General features: G+C 35.1%; 1 pseudogene; it reads left to right on the top strand.

Annotated features, from left to right (window-relative positions):
• Positions 1 to 3,751: 3,751 nt before the first annotated feature.
• LOC143859693 (cytochrome P450 78A5 pseudogene) lies at positions 3,752 to 5,765 on the top strand (annotated as a pseudogene).
• Positions 5,766 to 20,653: the final 14,888 nt, after the last annotated feature.

Raw genomic sequence — 20,653 nt, 5'->3', positions numbered from 1 at the left:
CTGGACCGAAAACCCGAAAGGGCGATCTAGGAAAAAGATAGGGCACGCGGTCCGCCAGATTGAAAACCTGAAAAGGCAATCTGGTCATTGGCAATGACTTCCTGCAATGCGCGAATCAATGAGGCAGAGGAAGAATCTTCAGTCACAGCAAAATCTCAGAGTTCAAGTTGCGCTGGCAAAGCTTACTTTGACACTCCTCTAAACTAGGGGCATTGAAACCGAGCAATCCGAAAGGGATATTAACCTCAATGGAAACACCGAATGAGGAGAGTAGTGCCTCTTGACACGGTATTAGAAATACTCTAAGAGTGGCTAGGCCATACCCTTAATAAATAACACATAAGATCCAAGAGTGAGTAAAAAAAAAATGAATGAGTCGAGTCCCTAGAGCAATAGGAGTTTTCTTTGGTTGAGTCTTTTGAAATCTATTCCTCCTTTTGTTCGTTTTTCCTTCCTTGTGAAGTCAAAGTCATTGGCGTTGAAAGAACGACAGCACGCCCCCCAAACGATAAAGAAAATTCAGAGTAACTCCTGGTTTAGGTATCAGAAGGGGCAAGAGACATCCTAGTCAAACCTACCAGAGACCTTAAGCCTCCAGAAGCGAGCAATGCCAGAAAGAGATTCTCAGACTCAGCCATCATGGTGATTGTCCTACTCTCTCCATACCAAAAAAAAAAAAAAACCTTTGCAACCTCAAGCCTTCCTAAAGCAAAGCATCTTTTCTTCAACCATCATTGTTCCGCCTCCTTAAGACCCTTGTCATGAAAGTACAATACACTAGGGGCATCTTTTATGACTTGCGTCATAAAAGATATCAGGCACACAAAGGCAATCAGTGTCAATATCTCCGGCAAGTTGAGATGAGAGAGGCATGAGCACATCTCGAGTCAAGCCTCCAAATCCCCAACCGAGTCAACTCCCAGCTGAGTCAACTCCCAGCTGAGTCCGCACTCTAACAAAATCTACTCCTTAGCGAAATCAGTATCTCCAGCTGAGTCCACTCTCAAATACAGTGAACTCTCCATCAAAATCAATCCCTCAGCAAGTCATCCAAGTCTTGTTCTCAGCAGAGAGCACGCACTCCTAATTTCTCTTGGCAAGAGATGATCAATCAATCCCGAATGGAATCAATCAAAATCCTTTTCTCAATTCGAATCTACACAAATCATATCTTCTTTGATTCCCGTCTCGCTGACCTCCAGTCCCGCTGGCCGTGTCTCATTCGCAGACAGGTCAACTTCGCGGACAGGTCAATTTCGCAGATGAATCAAAATTTTCCTTAGTTCCTGTCCCGCTGACCCTCAGTCTCGCTGGCCGCGTCTCATTCGCAGACAGGTCAACTTTGCAGACAGGTCAATTTCGCAGACAAGCTCCTTTCATCGGGCCATCAAGGCCGATCCTTATTGATTTCTGTTTCGCTGACCTCCAGTCCCGCTGGCCTTGTCTCATTTGCAGACAGGTCAATCTCGCAGACGAATCAAAATTTTCCTTAGTTCCCGTCCCGCTGACCCTCAGTCTCGCTGGCCACATCTCATTCGCAAACAGGTCAACTTCGCAGACATGTAAATTTCGCAGACGAGCTCTTTTGATCAGGCCATCAAGGCCGATCTTTATTGATTTCTGTTTCGCTGACCTCTAGTCCCGCTGGCCGTGTCTCATTCGTAGACAGGTCAATTTCGCAGACAAGTCAATTTCGCAGACAAATCAAATTTTCCTTAGTTCCCGTCCCGTTGACCCTCAGTCTCGCTGGCCGCGTCTCATTCGCAGAGAGGTCAATTTCGCAGACAAGTCAATTTCGCAGACAGGCTCTTTTGATCAGGCCATCAAGGCCGATCTTTATTGATTTCTGTTTCACTGACCTCTAGTCCCGCTGGCCGTATCTCATTCGCAGACAAGTCAATTTGGCGGACGGGTCAATTTCGCAGACAGGCTGTATTCAACCGCCTTCCTAAGGCATCCTTTCCAAAGTCCCTTGCGGCATTCTTTTCAAAGTCCCCTGCGGCATCATTTCCAAAGTCCCCTGCGGCATTCTTTTCAAAGTCCGCTGCGGCATCATTTCCAAAGTCCCCTGTGGCATTCTTTCCAAAGTCCCCTGCGGCATCCTTTCTAATGTCCCCTGCGACATCCTTTCCAAGGTCCCCCGAGACACTCCTTCTAAAGACCCCTGAGGCATCCAATCCGGGTAAGACCCTTGACGCATCTGACCCTTCAAGAATTCAATCTTCACAAAATCATTTTCTTTATGTTTTCCTCCTTTACCCAAATTTTCGGGGCAGGTCAAAATGCGTCGTCCTTTTGGCTTTGGCATTCGTGCGACAAGCACCCTCTGCCAAAGATTGAATAAATCCCGAAATCTGTAGACACCCCATTTTGACCTGACCCAAATTTCCCAAAAATTGAATAAATCCCGAAATTTGAGTCCCGAGACCAAATTCGAAGTCCTTCAGAATCAAGTTTCAAGTTTGCGAATCAATTCTGAAACCAATTCCCGAGATCGAATGAAAGTTCTAAAAACTGACCTCTAATTGCAAAAGAACCTGGAAAATCCGAAAATGCCCATTTGGAGACCATTTTTTCGAAATATTCTGAAAGCCTGAGTAATCCTCGAGCCCCATTGATATCATCCATTCAATTGCCCTTGATCTTATCCCTTTAGTTTTTCTGATAACTTGGAAAAATTTCTCCGAGCTTTGATATTAACACTCCTTCGTTTACATCCCTAAGCTCCAATTCTTACCCGCAACTTCACTTTGATATTTTTACTGACTCGCATTGTCCGTTTGTACACAAGAATGTTGCCCAAAAGGTTGTTACCATTCTCAAGAGCGTGCCTGTAAATTTTCAGCAAGGGGCGGTGAGATATCCAGCGAAGAGGTGCCAATACCAATTCTCATATGTGATTAAGTAAAGAGGAAAAGACCAAACAAGAGTGTGACTATCAAAATGAGGATGTGTGGAAATTGACACACCCTTTTGCTAATAAAAGCCCTGAATTAGGGTTTGCAGAAAGGGGGGAGGGGTTCCTCATGTGGGCTTCTCCCAACAGGGGAGCCGGATAGGGGCAGCCACCAAGAGAAAATCAGAGAGAAGAGGATTTTCTGCAGAGAGAGAGAGAGAGAGAGAGAGTGAGAGAGAGAGAAAGAGAGAGAGAGAGGAGAAGAAGGAACCACCGTCTTCTCAGGCCATCCTAGCCGGAATCCGGCAAAAATCCAAGCCGCCATCAACCCCCATCCTCATTCTCAAATCCATTTCGGTTGTCTTCTCAGACCTTCCAAACCGGAATCCGGTAAGAATGGGGGCCACCATCGAACCCTCCTCCATAGAAACCCACTTCATCTTCTTCACCCTCTTCTCAAACCACCATCTATGTAACCCATCACCACCTCTACACCACCACCTCTAGCCACCGCCGGCCACCCAAACCCATTTCATTTTTTTTTATCTTTGAAAACCCATGACCTTCTCCGACCTCTTCCTCTCCCGCGCCTTCCTCTCCCGTGCCTCTCACCTACACCAAAACCACTTTTCTTCTTCACTAAAAACCCATTCCTCTCTCCAAAATCCTTCTTCTAACAACCACCAAATCATCAAAAACGCGCTAAAGAATCGTTCCCAGAATCACCCAGATTGAATCAGCCCATTCATACACAAATCCTCATCAGAAAACCATAATTTCTCTCTGTTTTCTAACTACCCAAATACCCATTTCACTAGAAAAAAAGCAGTTTCTAGTTTTACATTGTCTTCTGATATGGATTCCACTTTCATTCTCCCCTTTCTCCCAAAAACAGTATTTGGGTTTGAATTCTTAGCCTTGTCTCTGTTTTTTGGTGCTATGTTTTTCCTCTGTTTCACTCCTGGTGGGCTTGCTTGGGCTCTTGCCAAAGCCCGAGGCCGTACTGCGATTCTCGGCCCATCAGGTCTCCCATTTGTGGGCCTTCTCTTTGATTTATCTAGTTCTTTCGCCCATCGGACCCTCGCCAAAATTGCTACCACCATTGATGCTGTTCATCTTATGGCCTTCTCTGTTGGGTTAACTCGATTTGTAATTTGAAGCCATCCTGAAACTGCGAAAGAGATTTGAAACAGTTCGGCTTTCGCGGACCGGCCTGTTAAGGCTTATGAATTGCTCTTTCATAGGGCCATGGGTTTTGCTACTTATGGTGTGTATTGGAGGAATTTGAGGAGAATTTCAGCTGCCCATTTGTTTAGTCCGAAGAGAATCGCCGGTTTCGAGGCATTTCGGATTGAAATTGGGGGTAAAATGGTTGATGAGATTGGGGTTTTGATGGGAAAGAGAGGGGAGGTTGAGGTGAAGAGGATTTTTCATTGTGGGTCTTTGAATAATGTGATGATGAGTGTTTTTGGGAAGTGTTATGATTTTGGGAGAGATGGTGAAGGGTTTGAATTGGAGGGGATGGTTAGAGAAGGGTATGATTTGCTTGGGACTTTTAATTGGAGTGATCATTTTCCATTGATGGGTTGGTTGGATTTGCAAGGAGTGAGGAGGAGGTGTAGGAGTGTGGTTGGGAGGGTGAATGTTTTTGTTGGGAGGATTATAGATGAACATAGGAAGAAGAGAGTTGATGGGTTTTTGGGTGAGGATGGAAAAGGTGTTTTTGTTGATATTTTGCTTGGCTTGGAGGATGATAAGCTCAGTGATTCTGATATGATTGCTGTTCTTTGGGAGATGATTTTCCGAGGTACTGATACATCAGCTATCCTCCTGGAGTGGATTCTAGCAAGAATGGTCCTACACCCAGATATTCAGTCCAAAGCCCAATCTGAAATTGATGCTGTTGTGGGAGAGTCCCGACCCGTATCTGATTCTGATATAGCAAACCTCCCTTATCTTCAATCCATAGTGAAGGAATCCCTTAGGATGCATCCACCTGGTCCCCTTCTTTCATGGGCCCGGCTTGCAATCCATGACACTCACATTGGAAAGAATTTCATTCCTGCAGGCACAACTGCAATGGTGAATATGTGGTCAATAACACATGACAAGGCAGATATATCAGGTAATTGCCTAATCCTTTTCAGAGCTAGATTTTGCATCACAATATTTTGATAATTGCACCAAGTCATATTAAACCTCGGTAATGTTAATATCAAGACGAGAATGCTAATAACATAATTTTCGAAACATGGTTGTGTTAATGTTGTTTCCCCAAGGTATAGGAGGTTGATATTTGTATGATTCGGTGGATATACCTTGTTTTGGGGAGTGCGCCAAACTCAGTTAGAATTACCTCGTTCAATAAGAGCACTAAGCTCATTTGCCCCCTGTCAGAATGCTTACGGCTCATTTGTCTTGTTTTGGGTTCCACTTGTCTAGTTCTTGCTCTAATGTCAATCATGGAATTTTAATTACTAGTGTCTCAAGACTTGCCACCTTCATTTATACCGGGTATCTCAGTCAATGTATTCTAAACGAGAATACTTACTATGTTTGTTGGAATATCTCTTATACTTGGCAAAAGAAGAAATTGTCGAATTACATCTCTGTCCGTGTTGTCTCTCCACTTGATCATGATGTAATCTATGGAAAAACTTATTGTAGCCTTTTCATTCACGTTCTACATGCCCCAGGAGATGACGGAATGATTCTTGAGCCAACCCTTTGCCCTTCACATCCTCTTTCCCTTCTTGGGATTCTTACAGGGTATAGGGGTTTTCCCTTCTTTCTGATGTCATCATTTCTTATGGGATTCAGGGGTTCCACCTTGTCTTCTTCTTGGAACTACTTTCTTCGCGTTCCTTGAGATCCCCTTCGGTTTCTGGGATTCCATCGATTTTTAGGGAACTTTCTCTCTCAGTCAAGGCGATGACGGAATGTTTCTTGAGCCAACCCCTTGCCCTTCCTATCGTTTTCCCCCATCTTAGGGTCTTCGCAGGATTTGAGGGGTTTCCTTTCTTTTCGGGATTATTCTTTGCACGTTCCTCGTGATCCTTTTCGAGTTTCGGGATTCCATCGATTTTGGGAACACCTTCTCTCGGGTTTAGGCTACAACGGACGGAAACCTCCTGAGCCAAAACCCCTTTCAACCAAAGAGATAAACAAAAACACATAAAAATCAAATAGTAAAAATCCAAAGACAACAAAAATCGTCAAAAACATCAAAAACATTTTTCGAAAAGCTGTTTCGAACTACGTTGGCTTGATCCCTTCCACAGGGTACGTAGGTAGCTTGGGTCCACCCAAGTTCAGTCAAACCTTTTTAATAAACATTTTTCAAACGTTTTCAAGCATTTCAAAACAAAAACAAAAATGGGCAAGGATGATGATCGCCAGGTCACTCGGAGTCCCCTTTTCATTCCATTTTCAATTTCGATCGCGATTTTCCCGTTTTCATCGGTTTTCCGACGTTTTATCGAGTTTTGGGACGGGCGATGACGTAGCGTGGTCCCTTCACAGGGATTGTCATCGCTGAGCCCAACGATAGGTCCTGACGATCGCGAGACTTGTCCGATCTTCAGCAGATTAGAATCGCTGGGCTTGATTCCTTTTGAATCGCCCTCTGAGCCTATCGTGTGTTCCATTTTCTTTTTCCTGGCAGTTTTTGGTTCTCGCATACCGTTGATTTCCTGATTTCTTTCTTTTCTTGCACCTTTTAGCTTGCTGGGTGCTTATCTGAAATTTCTTATGCATTCTAGTTTGTTTGTTTGTTCTTCTAGCGTGCGATCGATTGCCATTTTCTTAGTCTTATCTCTTGCATAGGCTCGCATGCTAGTGTATTTATTTTACTCCTTTGATTGCTTAGCTATAGCGTCTGTCCATTCGTCTTATCTTGATTATCTGTCTAGATATAGATCTTTACTGCTTTCCTTATCTTATTATATCTATCATTGTCTGTTTAGTTATAGCTCTGCATGTGGTTGTTTACTGCTTTCTTAGATGTGATGAGTTAGGATTTGGATGTTCATTTTCTTCGCCCATTCCCGGGTCATGCATGCTTAGATAGACGTTTTCTCGGGGATGATTGTTTCCATTTCACATGATTTTTGCCCAAGACTCTTCAAAGTTAATTAAAAATGGCATAAGAGACCAAGTACTTGTACTTGGGCGAATTGGGGGTGCTCTTCAGATCTTCCTCATTCGTCACCAGGCACGGACCTTTGCATCTCTGGTTATCCGTTGCAACAGAGTATTTCATGGGATCTAGGGCCCATTTCCTTGGATGGCGACTCTTCTTTGTTATAGGTACATCTTGGTTCCGGGCTAGTCCTTGAATCGAGGGGTATCTCATTTATATCGCCACCCATGCTGTGAGTGGCATCATTTCGAGAGTTCCTTGGCAGAGCTCTCTTTCACATTTCTGAAGGTCTCAGAGGATTGAGAGGGGGATCTCACGTCCCTCGTTCACTGTCCTCTCGGGGTCGGGGTCCACACCTAGTTTTGAGATGAGGATGAGATTATATTAAATCTTAGATTTAGTTGAGAAATTATGAAGATTGAAAAAATAGAAAATTTCTTATTTTAGAAACTTTATAAAACATCCATCTTTTAGACATAAGAAACCATACAGATGGTGTCAATGTGCTTTTAGCTAAGTTTTGAGATGAGGATGAGATGGTATTGAATATTTGATTTTGTTGATGGAGGGTGGAGATTGAAAAAGTAGAAAGTTTCTTATTTTAGAAACTTATAAAACATCCATGTTTTAGACATAGGAAATCCTAGAGATGGTGTCAAGGTGCTTTTAGCCAAGTTTTGGGATGATGATGAGATCGAATTGAATCGTAGATTTAGTTGGTGAAGGACGGAGATTGAAAAATATAAAGTTTCTTATTTTATGAACTTTATAAAACATCCATCTTTTTTATAGAGGAAACCCTAGAGATGGTGTCATGGAGCTTTTAGCAAAATTTTGGGATGAGGATGAGATGATATTGAATCTTTGATTTAGTTGATGAAGGATGGAGATTGAAAAAATAGAAAGTTTCTTATTTTAGAAACTTTTAAAACAACCAACTTTTTTACATATGAGACCCTAGAGACGGTGTGAAGGAGCTTTTAGCCAAGTTTTGGGATGAGAATGAGAGAGTATTGAATCTCAGATTTAGTTGATGACGGATGGAGATTGAAAATTAGAAAGTTTCTTATTTTAGAAACTTTATAAAACAACAATCTCTTAGACATAAGAAACCTTAAAGATAGTGCCAAGGTGCTTTTAGCCAAGTTTTGGGATAAGGATGGGATGGTATTGAATCGTAGATTTTGTTGGTGAAGGATTGAGATTGAAAATTAGAAAGTTTCTTATTTTATAAACTTTATAAAACATCCATCTTTTAGACATAGGAAACCAAATAAATGGTGGCAACGAGCTTTTAGCCAAATTTTGAGATGAGGATTAGATGGTATTAGATTTTAGATTTAGTTGATCAAGAATGGCAATTGTAAAATAAAAAATTTCTTCTGTTAGAAACTTTATAAAACATCAAAAATAGAAAACCTCATAAATGGTGTGAAGGAGCTTTTAGCTAAGTTTTGATATGTGGATTAGATGGTATTGAATCTTTGATTTATTTGAACAAGGATGGAGACTGAAAAAAAAATGTTTCTCATTTTAAAAACTTTATAAGACACCAATCTTTTAGAAATAGAAAACCCTAGAGATGGTGTCAAGAAGCTTTTAACCAAGTTTTGAGATGAGGCTGAGGTGGTATTGAATCTTAGATTTTGTTGATAAAGGATGAAGATTGAAAAAATAGAACGTTTCTTATTTTAGAAACTTGGTAAAACATTCATCGTTTAGAAATTAGAAACCCTAGTGATGATGTCATCGAGCTTTAAGCCATCTTTTGGGATGAGAATAAGAGGGTATTGATTCTTAGATTTAGTTGATGAAGGATGGAGATTGAAAAATTAGAAAGTTTCTTATTTTAAGAAATTTATAAAACATCCATCTTTTAGACATAGAAAATCCTAGAGATGGTGTCAAGGTGCTTTTAGCCAAGTATTGGGATGAGTTGATTGTATTGAATCGTAGATTTAGTTGGTGAAGGATGGAGATTGAAAAATATAAAGTTTCTTATTCAAGAAATTTTATAAAACATCCAACTTTTTAGCATAGGAAACCCTAGAGAAGGTGTGAAGGTGCTAATAGCTAAGTTTTCAGATTAAGATGAGATGATATTGAATCTTTGATTTAGTTGATGAAGGATGGAGATTGAAAAAATAGAAAGTTTCTTATTTTAGAAACTTTATAACACATCCATCTTTTAGACATAGGAAACCCTAGAGATGGGGTCATGAAGCTTTTAGCTAAGTTTTGAGATTAGGATGAGATGTTATTGAATCTTAGATTTAGTTGATAAATGATGAAGATTGAAAAATAGAAAGTTTCTCATTTAAAAAACTTTATAAAACATCTATCCTTTTGACATATGAGACACTAGAGAACGTGTGGAGGCGCTTTTAGCCTAGTTTGGGATGATGATAAGATGGTTTTGAATGTTAGATTTAGTTGATCATGGATGGGGATTCAAAAAATAGAAAGTTTCTTATTATAAAAACTTTATAAAACTTCTATCTTTTAGACATAGGAAACCCTAAAGATGATGTCGACGAGGATTTAACCAAGTTTTTAGATGAGAATGAGAGGGAATTGAATCTTAGATTCAGTTGATGAAGGATTGAGATTGAAAAAATAGAAAGTTTCTTACTCTAGAAACTTTATAAAACATCAGTCTTCTAGACAAAGTAAACCCTAGAGATGGTGTCAAGGAGCTTTAAGCCAAGTTTTGAGATGAGGATGGGATGGTCTTGAATCTTCGATTTCGTTGATGAAAGATGGAGATTGAAAAAATTGAAAGTTTCTTATTTTAGAAACTTTATAAAACATCCGTCTTTTAGACATAGTAAATTCTAGAGATGGTGTGAAGGAGCTTTTAGCAAAGTTTTGAGATGAGGATGAGATGATATTGAATCTTAGATTTAGTTGATTAAGGATGGAGACTAAAAAAAGAGAAAATTTCTTATTTTAATAACTTTATAAGACATCAATCTTTTAGGCATAAGAACCCCTAGAGATGGTATTAAGGAGCTTTTAGCCAAGTTTTGAGATGAGGATGAGAGGGTGTTGAATCTTAGATTTAGTTGATAGATGAGGATGTGATGATATTGAATCTTAGATTTAGTTTATAAAGGATGGAGATTGAAAAATTAGAAAGTTTCTTATTTTAGAAACTTTCTAAAATATCAATCTTTTAGACATAGGAAACCCTATAGATGGCATCAAGGTGCTTTTAGCGAAGTTTTAGAATGAGCATGAGTTGGTATTGAATCGTAGATTTAGTTGGTGAAAGATGGAGATTGAAAAATAGAAAGGTTATTTTTTTAGAAACTTTATAAAACATCCGTCTTTTAGACATAGGAAACCCTAGATATGGTGTGAAGGAGGTTTTAGCTAAGTTTTGAGATTTGGATGAGATGATATTGAATCTTTGATTTAGTTGATGAAGGATGGAGATTGAAAAAATAGCTTATTTTAGAAACTTTATAAGACATCAATCTTTTAGACATAGGAAACTCTAGAGATTGGGTGAAGGAGCTTTTAGCTCAGTTTTGAGATGAGGATGAAATGCTACTGAATCGTAGATTTAGTTGATAAATGATGAAGATTGAAAAAATAGAAAGTTTCTTATTTTAGAAACATTATAAAACGTCTATCTTTTAGACATAAGAAACCTTAGGGATGATATCAACGAGATTTTAACCAAGTTTTAGGATGACAATGAGAGTGTACTGAATCTTAGATTTAATTGATGAATGATGGAGAATGAAAAAATAGAAAGTTTCTTATTCCAGAAACTTTATAAAACATCAATCTTTTAGACTTAGTAAACCTTAGAGATGGTTTCACGGTGCTTTGAGCCAATTTTTGGGATGAGGATGAGATGATATTGACTCGTAGATTTTGTTTGTGAAGGATTGAGATTGAAAAATAGGAAGTTTCTTATTTTATAAACTTTATAAAACATCCACCTTTTAGACATAGGAAACCCAATAGATGGTGTCAACGTGCTTTTAGCCTAGTTTTGAGATGATGATTAGATGGTATTGAATTTTTGATTTAGTTGATCAAGGATGGAGATTGTAAAATGGAAAGTTTCTTATTTTAGTAACTTTATAAAACATCAATCTTTTAGACATAGGAAATCTCATAAATAGTGTCAAAGAGCTTTCAGCTGAGTCTTGAGATGAGGATTAGATGGAATTGAATCTTTGATTTATTTGAACTAGGATGGAGATTGAAAAAAAAGAAAGTTTCTTACTTTAGAAACTATATAAAACAACTATCTTTTAGACATAAGAAACCCTAGAGATGGTGTGAAGGAGCTGTTAGCCAAGTTTTAAGATTAGGCTGAGATGGTATTGAATCTTATATTTAGTTGATAAAGGATGGAGATTAAAAAAATAGAAAGTTTCTTATTTTAGAAGCATTGTTAAACATCCATCATTTAGAAATAAGAAACCCTAGTGATGATGTCAACGAGCTTTAAGCCATGTTTTGGGATGAGCATATGAGGGTATTGAATCTTAGATTTAGTTGATGAAGGTTGGAGATTGAAAAATTAGAATGCTTCTTATTTTAGGAACTTTAAAAAACATCAGTCTTTTAGACATAGGAAACCCTAGAGATGGAGTCAAGGTGCTTTAAGCCAAGTTTTGGGATGAGAATGAAATGGTATTGAATCTTAGATTTAGTTGATAAATGATGGAGATTGAAAAATAGAAAGTTTCTTATTTTAGAAAATTTGTAAAACGTCTATTATTTAGAAATAAGAAACCCTAGTGATGATATCAACGAGCTTTAAGGCGTGTTTTGGGATGAGCATATGAGGGTATTGAATCTTACATTTAGTTGATTAAAGGATGAAGATTGAAAAATTAGAAAGCTTCTTATTTTATGAACTTTATAAAACATCAATCTTTTATCTATAGGAAACCCTATAGATAGAGTCAAGGTGCTTTTAACCAAGTTTTCGGATAAGGATGAGGTGATATTGAATCTTATATTTAGTTGATTAAGGATGGAGTTTGAAAAAATAGAAAGTTTCTTATTTTAGAAACTTTATAAAACATTAATTTTTTAGAGTTAGTAAACCCTAGGGATGGTGTCAAGTAGCTTTTAAGCAAGTTTTGAGATTAGGGTGAGATGGTATTAAATCTTAGATTTCGGTTATAAAGGATGGAGATTGAAAAACTAGAAAGTTTCTTTTTTTAGGAACTTTATAAAATATTAATTTTTTAGACTTAGTAAACCCTAGAGATGGTGTGAAGGAGCTTTTAGCCAAGTTTTGAGATTAGGGTGAGATGATATTAAATCTTAGATTTAGGTTATAAAGGATGGAGATTGAAAAACTAGAAAGTTTCTTACTTTAGAAACTTTATAAAATATCCATCTTTTAAACTATCAAAATCATAGAAATGGTGTCAATGGGCTTTTTAGCCAAGTTTTGAGATGAGGATGAGATGGTATTAAATCTTAGATTTAGATGAAGGATGGAGATTGAAAAAATAGAAAGTTTCTTATTTTATAAACTTTACAAAACAACCATCTTTTAGAAAAAGGTGACCCTAGAGATGGTGTGAAGGAGCTTTTAGCGTAGTTTTGGGATGTTGACAAAATAGTTTTGAATCTTAGGTTTAGGTTATCATGGATGGAGATTGAAAAAATAGAAAGTCTCTTATTTTAGAAACTTTATAAAATATCTATCTTTTAGACAAAGGAAACCCTAAAGATGATGTCAACGAGGTTTTAACCAAGATTTGAGATGAGAATGAGAGGGTGTTGAATCTTAGATTTAGTTGATGAGGGATGAAGATTGGAAACATAGAAAACTTCTTATTCTAGAAACGTTATAAGATATCATTCGTTTAGACTTAGTGAACCCTAAAGATGGTGTGAATGAGCTTTTAGCTTAGTTTTGAGATGAGGATGAGATGGTATTCAATCTTAGATTTGGTTGATGAAAGGTAGAGATTGAAAAATAGAAAGTTTCTTATTTTAGAAACTTTATAAAACATCCATCTTTTAGACATAGGAAACCCTAGAGATGGTGTCAGAAGGCTTTTAGCTAAGTTTTGAGATGAGTATGAGATGATATTAAATCTTAGAATTAGTTGATGAAGGATAGAGACTAAAATAGAAAGTTGAATATTTTAGAAACTTTATATGACATCAATCTTTTGGACATAAGAACCCCTAGAGATGGTGTCAAGGAGCTTTTAGCCAAGTTTTGAGATGAGGATGAGAGGGTATTGAATCTTAGATTTAGTTGATAAATGATGAAGATTGAAAAAATAGACAGTTTGTTATTTTAGATACTTTATAAAACATCCATCTTTTACACATAAGAGACCCTAGAGACGCTGTTAAAGAGCTTTAAACTATGTTTTGGGGTGAGGATGAAATGATCTTGAATCTTAGATTTAGTTGATGAAGGATGGAGATTGAAAAAATAGAAAGTTTATTATTTTTGAGATTTTATAAAACATCTGTCTTTTAGTTATAGGAACCCTAGAGAAGATGTCAACAAGCTTTTAGCCAAGTTTTGGGATGAGCATGAGAGGGTACTGAATCATAGATTTAGTTGATGAAGGATGGAGATTAAAAAAATTGAAAGTTTCTTATTTTTGAAACTTTCAAAAACATATGTCATTTGGACATAGGAAACCCTAAAGATGGTGTCAATGTGATTTGAGCCAAGTTTTGGGATGAGGATGAGATGGTATTGAATCATAGATTTAGATGGTGAAGGATAGACATTAAAAAATAAAAAGTTTCTTATTTTAAAAACTTAATAAAACACCCATCTTTTAGACATAGGAAACTTTATAGATGGGGACAACGAGCTTTTAGCCCTGTTTTTTAGATAAAGATTAAATGTTATTGAATCTTATATTTAGTTGATCAAGGATGGAGATGGTAAAATTGAAAGTTTCTTATTTTAGAAACTTTATAAAACATCAATCTTTAAGACTTAGGAAACCCTATAAATGGTGTGAATGAGCTTTTAGCTAAGTTTTGAGATGAGGATTAGATGGTATTTAATTTTTGATTTATATGAAGAAGGATGGAGATTGAAAAAATAGAAAGTTTCTAATTTTAGAAACTTTAGAAAACATCAATCTTTTATACATAGGAAACCCTGGAGATTGTGTCAATGAGCTTTTAGCTAAGTTTTGAGATGCTGATGAGATGATATTGAATCTTAGATTTAGTTGATGAAGGATGGAGATTGAAAAAAAATAGTTTCATATTTTAGAAACTGCATAAGACATCAATCTTTTAGACATAGGAAGTCCTACAGATGGTGTGAATGAGCTTTTAGCCAAGTTTAAAGATGAGGATGAGATGGTATTGAATCTTATACTTAGTTGATAAAGGATGAAGATTGAAAAAATAGAAAGTTTCTTATTTTAGAAACTTTATAAAACATCAAACGTTTAGAGATAAGTGACCCTAGACACGGTGTGAAGGAGCTTTTAACCATGTTTTGGGATAACGATGAGATGATACAGAATCTTAGATTTAGTTGATGAAGGATGGGAATTCTAAAAATGGAAAGTTCCTTATTTTAGAAACTTTATAAAACATCTATCTTTTAGACAAAGGAAACCCTATAGAATATGTCAACGAGCTTTTAGCCAAGTTTTGGGATAAGAATGAGAGGGTATTGAATCATAGATTTAGTTCATTAAGTAAGGAGATTCAAAATTTATAAAAATCCATCTTTTAGACATAGAAAACCCTAGAGATGGTGTCAATGAGCTTTTAGCCAAGTTTTGAGCTGAGGATGAGATCGTATTGGATCTTAGATTTACTTGATAAAGGATGGACATGGAAAAAATAGAAAGTTACTTATTATGAAAACTTTATAAAACATCATTCTTTTAGACATAGGAAACCCTAGAGATGTTGTCAACGAGCTTTTAGCCAAGTTTTGGGATGAGAATGAGAAAATATTGAATCTTAGATTTAGTTGATTTAGGATGGATATTGAAAGAATAGAAAGTTTCTTATTTTAGAAACTTTGTAAAACATACATCTTTTAGATATAGGAAACCCTAGAGATGATGTCAACGAGCTTTAAGCCAAGTTTTTGGATGAGAAGTAGAGGGTACTGAATCGTAGATTTAGTTGATGAAGGATGGAGATTGAAAAATTAGAAGTTTCTTATTTTAGAAACTTTCTAAAACATCAATCTTTTTGACATAAGAAACCCTAGAGATGGTGTCAAGGTGCTTTTAGCCAAGTTTTAGGATGAGGATGAGATGGTATTGAATCGCAGATTTAGTTGGTGAATGCTAGAGATTGAAAAATAGAAAGTTCCTTATTTTAGAAACTTTATAAAACATCTGTTTTTTAGACATAGGAAATCCTAGAAATGGTGTCAAGGAGCTTTTAACTAAGTTTTGAATGATGATGAGATGATATTGAATCTTTGGTTTAGTTGAGAAAGGATAGAGATTGAAAAAATTGAAAGTTCCTTATTTTAGAAACTTTATAATACATCCATCTTTTAGACATAGGAAACTCTAGAGATGGCGTGAAGGAGCTTTTTGCTCAGTTTTGAGATGAGGATGAGATTGTATTGAATCTTAGATTTAGTTGATAAATGATGAAGATTGAAAAAATAGAAAGTTTCTTATTTTAGAAACTTTATAAAACATCCATCTTTTAGACATAAGAAACCCTATAGAAGGTGTCAAGGTGCTTTTAGCTAATTTTTTATATGAGGATGAGGTGATACTGAATCTTTGATTTAGTTGATGAAGGATATAGACTAAAAAATAGAAAGTTTCTTATTTTAAAAACTTTGTAAGACATCTCTCTTTTAGACAAAGGAACCCTCTAATGATAGAGTCGAGGAGCTTTTTGCCAAGTATTGAGATTAGGATGAGAGGGTATTGGATCTTAGATTTAGTTGATAAAGGATGGAGATTGAAAAAATAGAAATTTTGTTATTTTAGATACTTTATAAAACATCCATCTTTTACACATAAGAGACCCTAAAGATGATGAGAGGGTATTGAATCGTAGATTTTGTTGGTGAAGGATTGAGATTCAAAAATAGAAAGTTTCTTACTTTATAAACTTTATAAAACTTCCAGCTTTTAGACATAGGAAACCCAATAGATGGTGTCAACGAGCTTTTAGCTATGTTTTGAGATGAGGATTAGATGGTTTTGAATTTTAGATTTAGTTGATCAAGGATGGAGATTGTAAAATGAAATGTTTTTTATTTTAAAAACTTTATAAAACATCAATCTTTTAGACATGTAAAACCTCATAAATGGTGTGAAAGAACTTTTAGCTAAGTTTTGAGATGAGGATTAGATGGTATTCAATCATTGATTTATTTGAACAAGGATGGAGATTGAAAAAATAAAAAGTTTCATATTATATAAACTTTATAAAATATCAATCTTTTAGACATAGGAAATCCTAGAGATGATATCAACGAACTTTTAACCAAGTTTTGGGATGAGAATGAGAGGGTATTAAATCTTATTTTTAGTTGATAGAGGATGGTGATTGAAACAGAAAGTTTCTTATTTTAGAAACTTTATAAAACATCATTCTTTTAGACATAGGATAACCTAGAGACGGTGTCTAGGAGCTTTTAGCCGTGTTTCGGGATGAGGATGTGATAATATTGAATCTAATATTTATTTGATTAAGGATGGAGATTGAAAATATGGAAAGTTTATTATTTTAGAAACTTTGTAAAACATCCATCTTTTAGACATAAGAAACCCTAGTAATGACTTCAACGAGTTTTAAGCTAAATTTTGGGATGAGAATACGAGGGTATTGAATCTTAGATTTAGTTTATGAATGATGGAGATTGAAAAATTAGAAAGTTTCATATTTTAGAAACTTTATAAAACATCCATCTTTTAGACATAGAAAACCCTAGAAATAGTGTCAAGGTGCTTTTAGCCAAGTTTTGGGATAAGGATGAGTTGGTATTGAATCGTAGATTTAGTTGGTGAAGGATCGAGATTGAAAAATAGAAAGTTTCTTATTTTAGGAACTTTGTAGAACATCCATCTTTTAGACATAAGAAACTCTAGAGATGGTGTCAAAGGGCTTTTAGCTAAGTTTTGAGATGATGATGAGATGATATTGAATCTTTGATTTAGTTGATGAAGGATGGAGATAGAAAAAATCAAAAGTATCTTATTTTAGAAACTTTAAAAGACATCCATCTTTTAGACATCGGAAACCATAGAGATGGGGTGAAGGAGTTAGTATAAGTTTTGAGATAAGGATGAGATGGTATTGAATCTTAGATCTACTTTGTGAAGGATGAAAATTGAAAAAATAGAAAGTTTCTTATTTTAGAAACTTTATAAAACATCCATCTTTTAGACGTAAGAGACCTTAGAGACGGTGTGAAGGAGCTTCTAGCCATGTTTTTAGATGTATATGAGATGATATTGAATCTTTGATTTAGATGATGATGAATAGAGATTAAAAAAATAGAACGTTTCTTATTTTAGAAACTTTATAAAAAAAAAAAAATTTTGACATAGTAAATCCTAGAGAAGGTGTCAATGAGCTTTTAGCCAAGTTTTGAGATTAGGGTGAGAAGGTATTAATTCTAAGATTATGGTTGTAAAGGATGGAGATTGAAAAATAAGAAGTTTCTTATTTTAGAAACTTTATAAAACATCAATCTTTTAAACATAAGAAATCCTAGAAATTGTGTCAATGAGCTTTTAGCAAAGTTTTGAGATTAGGATGAGATAGTATTGAATCTTAGATTTAGTTGATAAAGGATGGAGATTAAAAATATAGAAAGTTTCTTATTTTAAAAACTTTATAAAACAACAATCTTTTAGACATAAGAGACCATAGAGATGGTGTGAAGGAGCTTCTAGCTTAGTTTTGGGATTATGATAAGATGGTTTTGAATCTTAGATTTAATTGATCATAGATGGAGATTGAAAAAATAGAAAGTTTCTTATTTTATAAACTTTATAAAGCATCTATCTTTTAGACATAGGATACCCTAGAGATTGTGTCAAGGGGCTTTTAGCCAAGTTTCGAGATGAGGATGAGTTGGTATCAAATCTTAGATTTAGTTGATGAAGGATGGAGATCAAAAAAATAGAAAAGTTTCTTACTTTAGAAACTTTATAAACCATCCATCTTTTAGACATACGAAACCCTAGAGATGGTGTCAAGGAACTTTTAGCTGAGTTTTCAGATGAGGATTAGATGATATTGAATCTTAGAGTTAGTTTATGAAGGATGTGGACTAAAAAAATAAAAAATTTCTTATTTTATAAACTTTATAAGACATCCATCTTTTAGACATATGAACCCGTAGAGATGGTGTCAAGGAGCTTTTAGCAAAGTTTTGAGATTATGGTGGGATGGTATTAAATTTTAGATTTAGTTTATATAGGATGGAGGTTGAAAAAATAGAAAGTTTTTTAGTGTAGAAACTTTATAAAACTCTTAGATTTAGTTGATAAATGATGGAGATTGAAAAAATAGAAACTTTCTTATTTTCTAAACTTTATAAAATAATCATCTTTTACACATAAGCGATCTTAGACATATAAACTATTAATCTTTTAGACTTAGTAGCCCCTAGAGATGGTGTAAATGAGCTTTTAGCCAAGTTTGGAGATGAGGATGAGATGGCATTGAATCTTAGATTTAGTTAATAAGGGATGGAGATTGAAAAAATAGAAAGTTTTTTATTTTAGAAACTTTATAAAAAATATCTTTTAGGCATGGAAAACCCTAGAGATGATGTTAACGAGCTTTTAGCCAACTTTTGAGATGAGAATGAGAGGGGATTGAATCTTTGATTTAGTTGATTAAGGATGGAGTTTGCAAAAATAGAAAGTTTCTTATTTTAGAAAACTTTGTAAGACATCCATCTTTTAGACATACGAAACCTTAGAGATTTTGTCAAGTAGATTTTAGCCAAGTTTGGAAATGAGGATGAGATGGTATTGAATCTTAGATTTTGTTGATGAAGGATGGAGATTGAAAAAATAGAAAGTTTCTTATTTTAGAAAGTTTATATAACATCTGTCTTTTAGACATAGGAAGCCCTAGAGATAATACCAACGAGCTTTTAGTCAAGTTTTGGGAAGAGAATGAGAGGGTATTGAATATTAGATTTAGTTGATGAAGGATGGAGATTGAAAAAATAGAAAGTTTCTTACTTTAGAAACATTATAAACTATTAATCTTTTAGACTTAGTAAACCCTAGAGATGATGTAAATGTGCTTTTAGGCAAGTTTGGAGATGAGGATAAGATGGTATTAAATCTTAGATTTAGTTGAAGAGGAATGGAGATTGAAAAAGTAGAAAGTTTTTTATTTTAGAAACTTTATAAAACATCTATCTTTTAGACACAGGAAACCCTAGAGATGATGTTAAAGAGCTTTTAGCCAACTTTTGAGATGAGTATGAGAGGGGATTGAATCTTAGATTTAGTTGATTAAGGATGGAGATTGAAAAAATAGAAAGTTTTTTATTTTAGAAACTTTGTAAGACTTCCATCTTTTAGACATACGAAACCCTAGAGATGTTGTCAAGTAGATTTTAGCCAAGTTTTGGGATAAGGATGAGATCGTATTGAATCTTAGATTCAATTGATGAAGGATTAAGATTGAAAAAATAGAAAGTTTCTTATTTTAGAAACTTTATAAAACATCTATCTTTTAGACATAGGAAGCTCTAGAGATAATACCGACGAGCTTTTAGCCAAGTTTTGGGATGAGAATGAGAGGCTATTGAATCTTAGATTTAGTTGATGAAGGATGGAAAATGAAAAAGTAGAAGGTTTCTTATTTTAGAAACTTTACAGGTTTCTTATTTTAGAAACTTTACAAACTATCAATATTTTAGACTTAATAAACCTTAGAGATGGTGTCAAGGAGCTTTTAGCTAAGTTTTGAGATAAGGATGATATGGTTTTGAATCTTAGATTTAGTTTACGACGGATGGAGATTGAAAAATTGAAAGTTTCATAGTTTAGAAACTACATAAAACATCAATCTTTTAGACATATGAAACCCTATAGACAGTTTGTTGTTTTAGAAACTATATAAAATATCAATCTTTTAGCCAAGTTTTGGGATGAGAATGAGATGGTATTGAATCTTATATTTAGTTGATGAAGGATGGATATTTAAAAAATAGAAAGTTTTTTATTTTAGAAACTTTATAAAACATCCATCTTTAAGACATATGAAACCCAAGAGATGATGTCCACGTGCGATTAGCCAACTTTTGAGATGAGAATGAGAGGGTATTGAATTTTATATTTAGTTGATTAAGGATAGAGATTGAAGAAATAGAAAGTTTTTTATTTTAGAAACTTTGTAAGACATCCAGCTTTTAGACATAGAAACTCTAGAGATGGTGTCATGGGGCTTTTAGCTAATTTTTGAGATGAGGATGAGATGGTATTGAATCTTAGATTTAGTTGATAAATGATGGAGATTTAAAAAATAGAAAGTTTCTTATTTTAGAAACATTATAAAACATCCATCTTTTAGACAGAGGAAACGCTATATATGGTGTCAAGGAACTTTTAGCCAAGTTTTGAGATGATGATGAGATGATATTGAATCTTTGATTTAGTTGATGAAGAATAGAGATT

This window comes from Tasmannia lanceolata, unplaced genomic scaffold (genome assembly GCF_043159265.1).
Source record: "Tasmannia lanceolata isolate RefF3 unplaced genomic scaffold, GAP_Taslan_0.1 ptg000036l, whole genome shotgun sequence".
Classification (NCBI taxonomy): domain Eukaryota; kingdom Viridiplantae; phylum Streptophyta; class Magnoliopsida; order Canellales; family Winteraceae; genus Tasmannia; species Tasmannia lanceolata.
The sequence above is the reverse complement of the archived record's forward strand: the minus strand, read 5'-3'. Positions and strand labels throughout refer to the sequence as shown.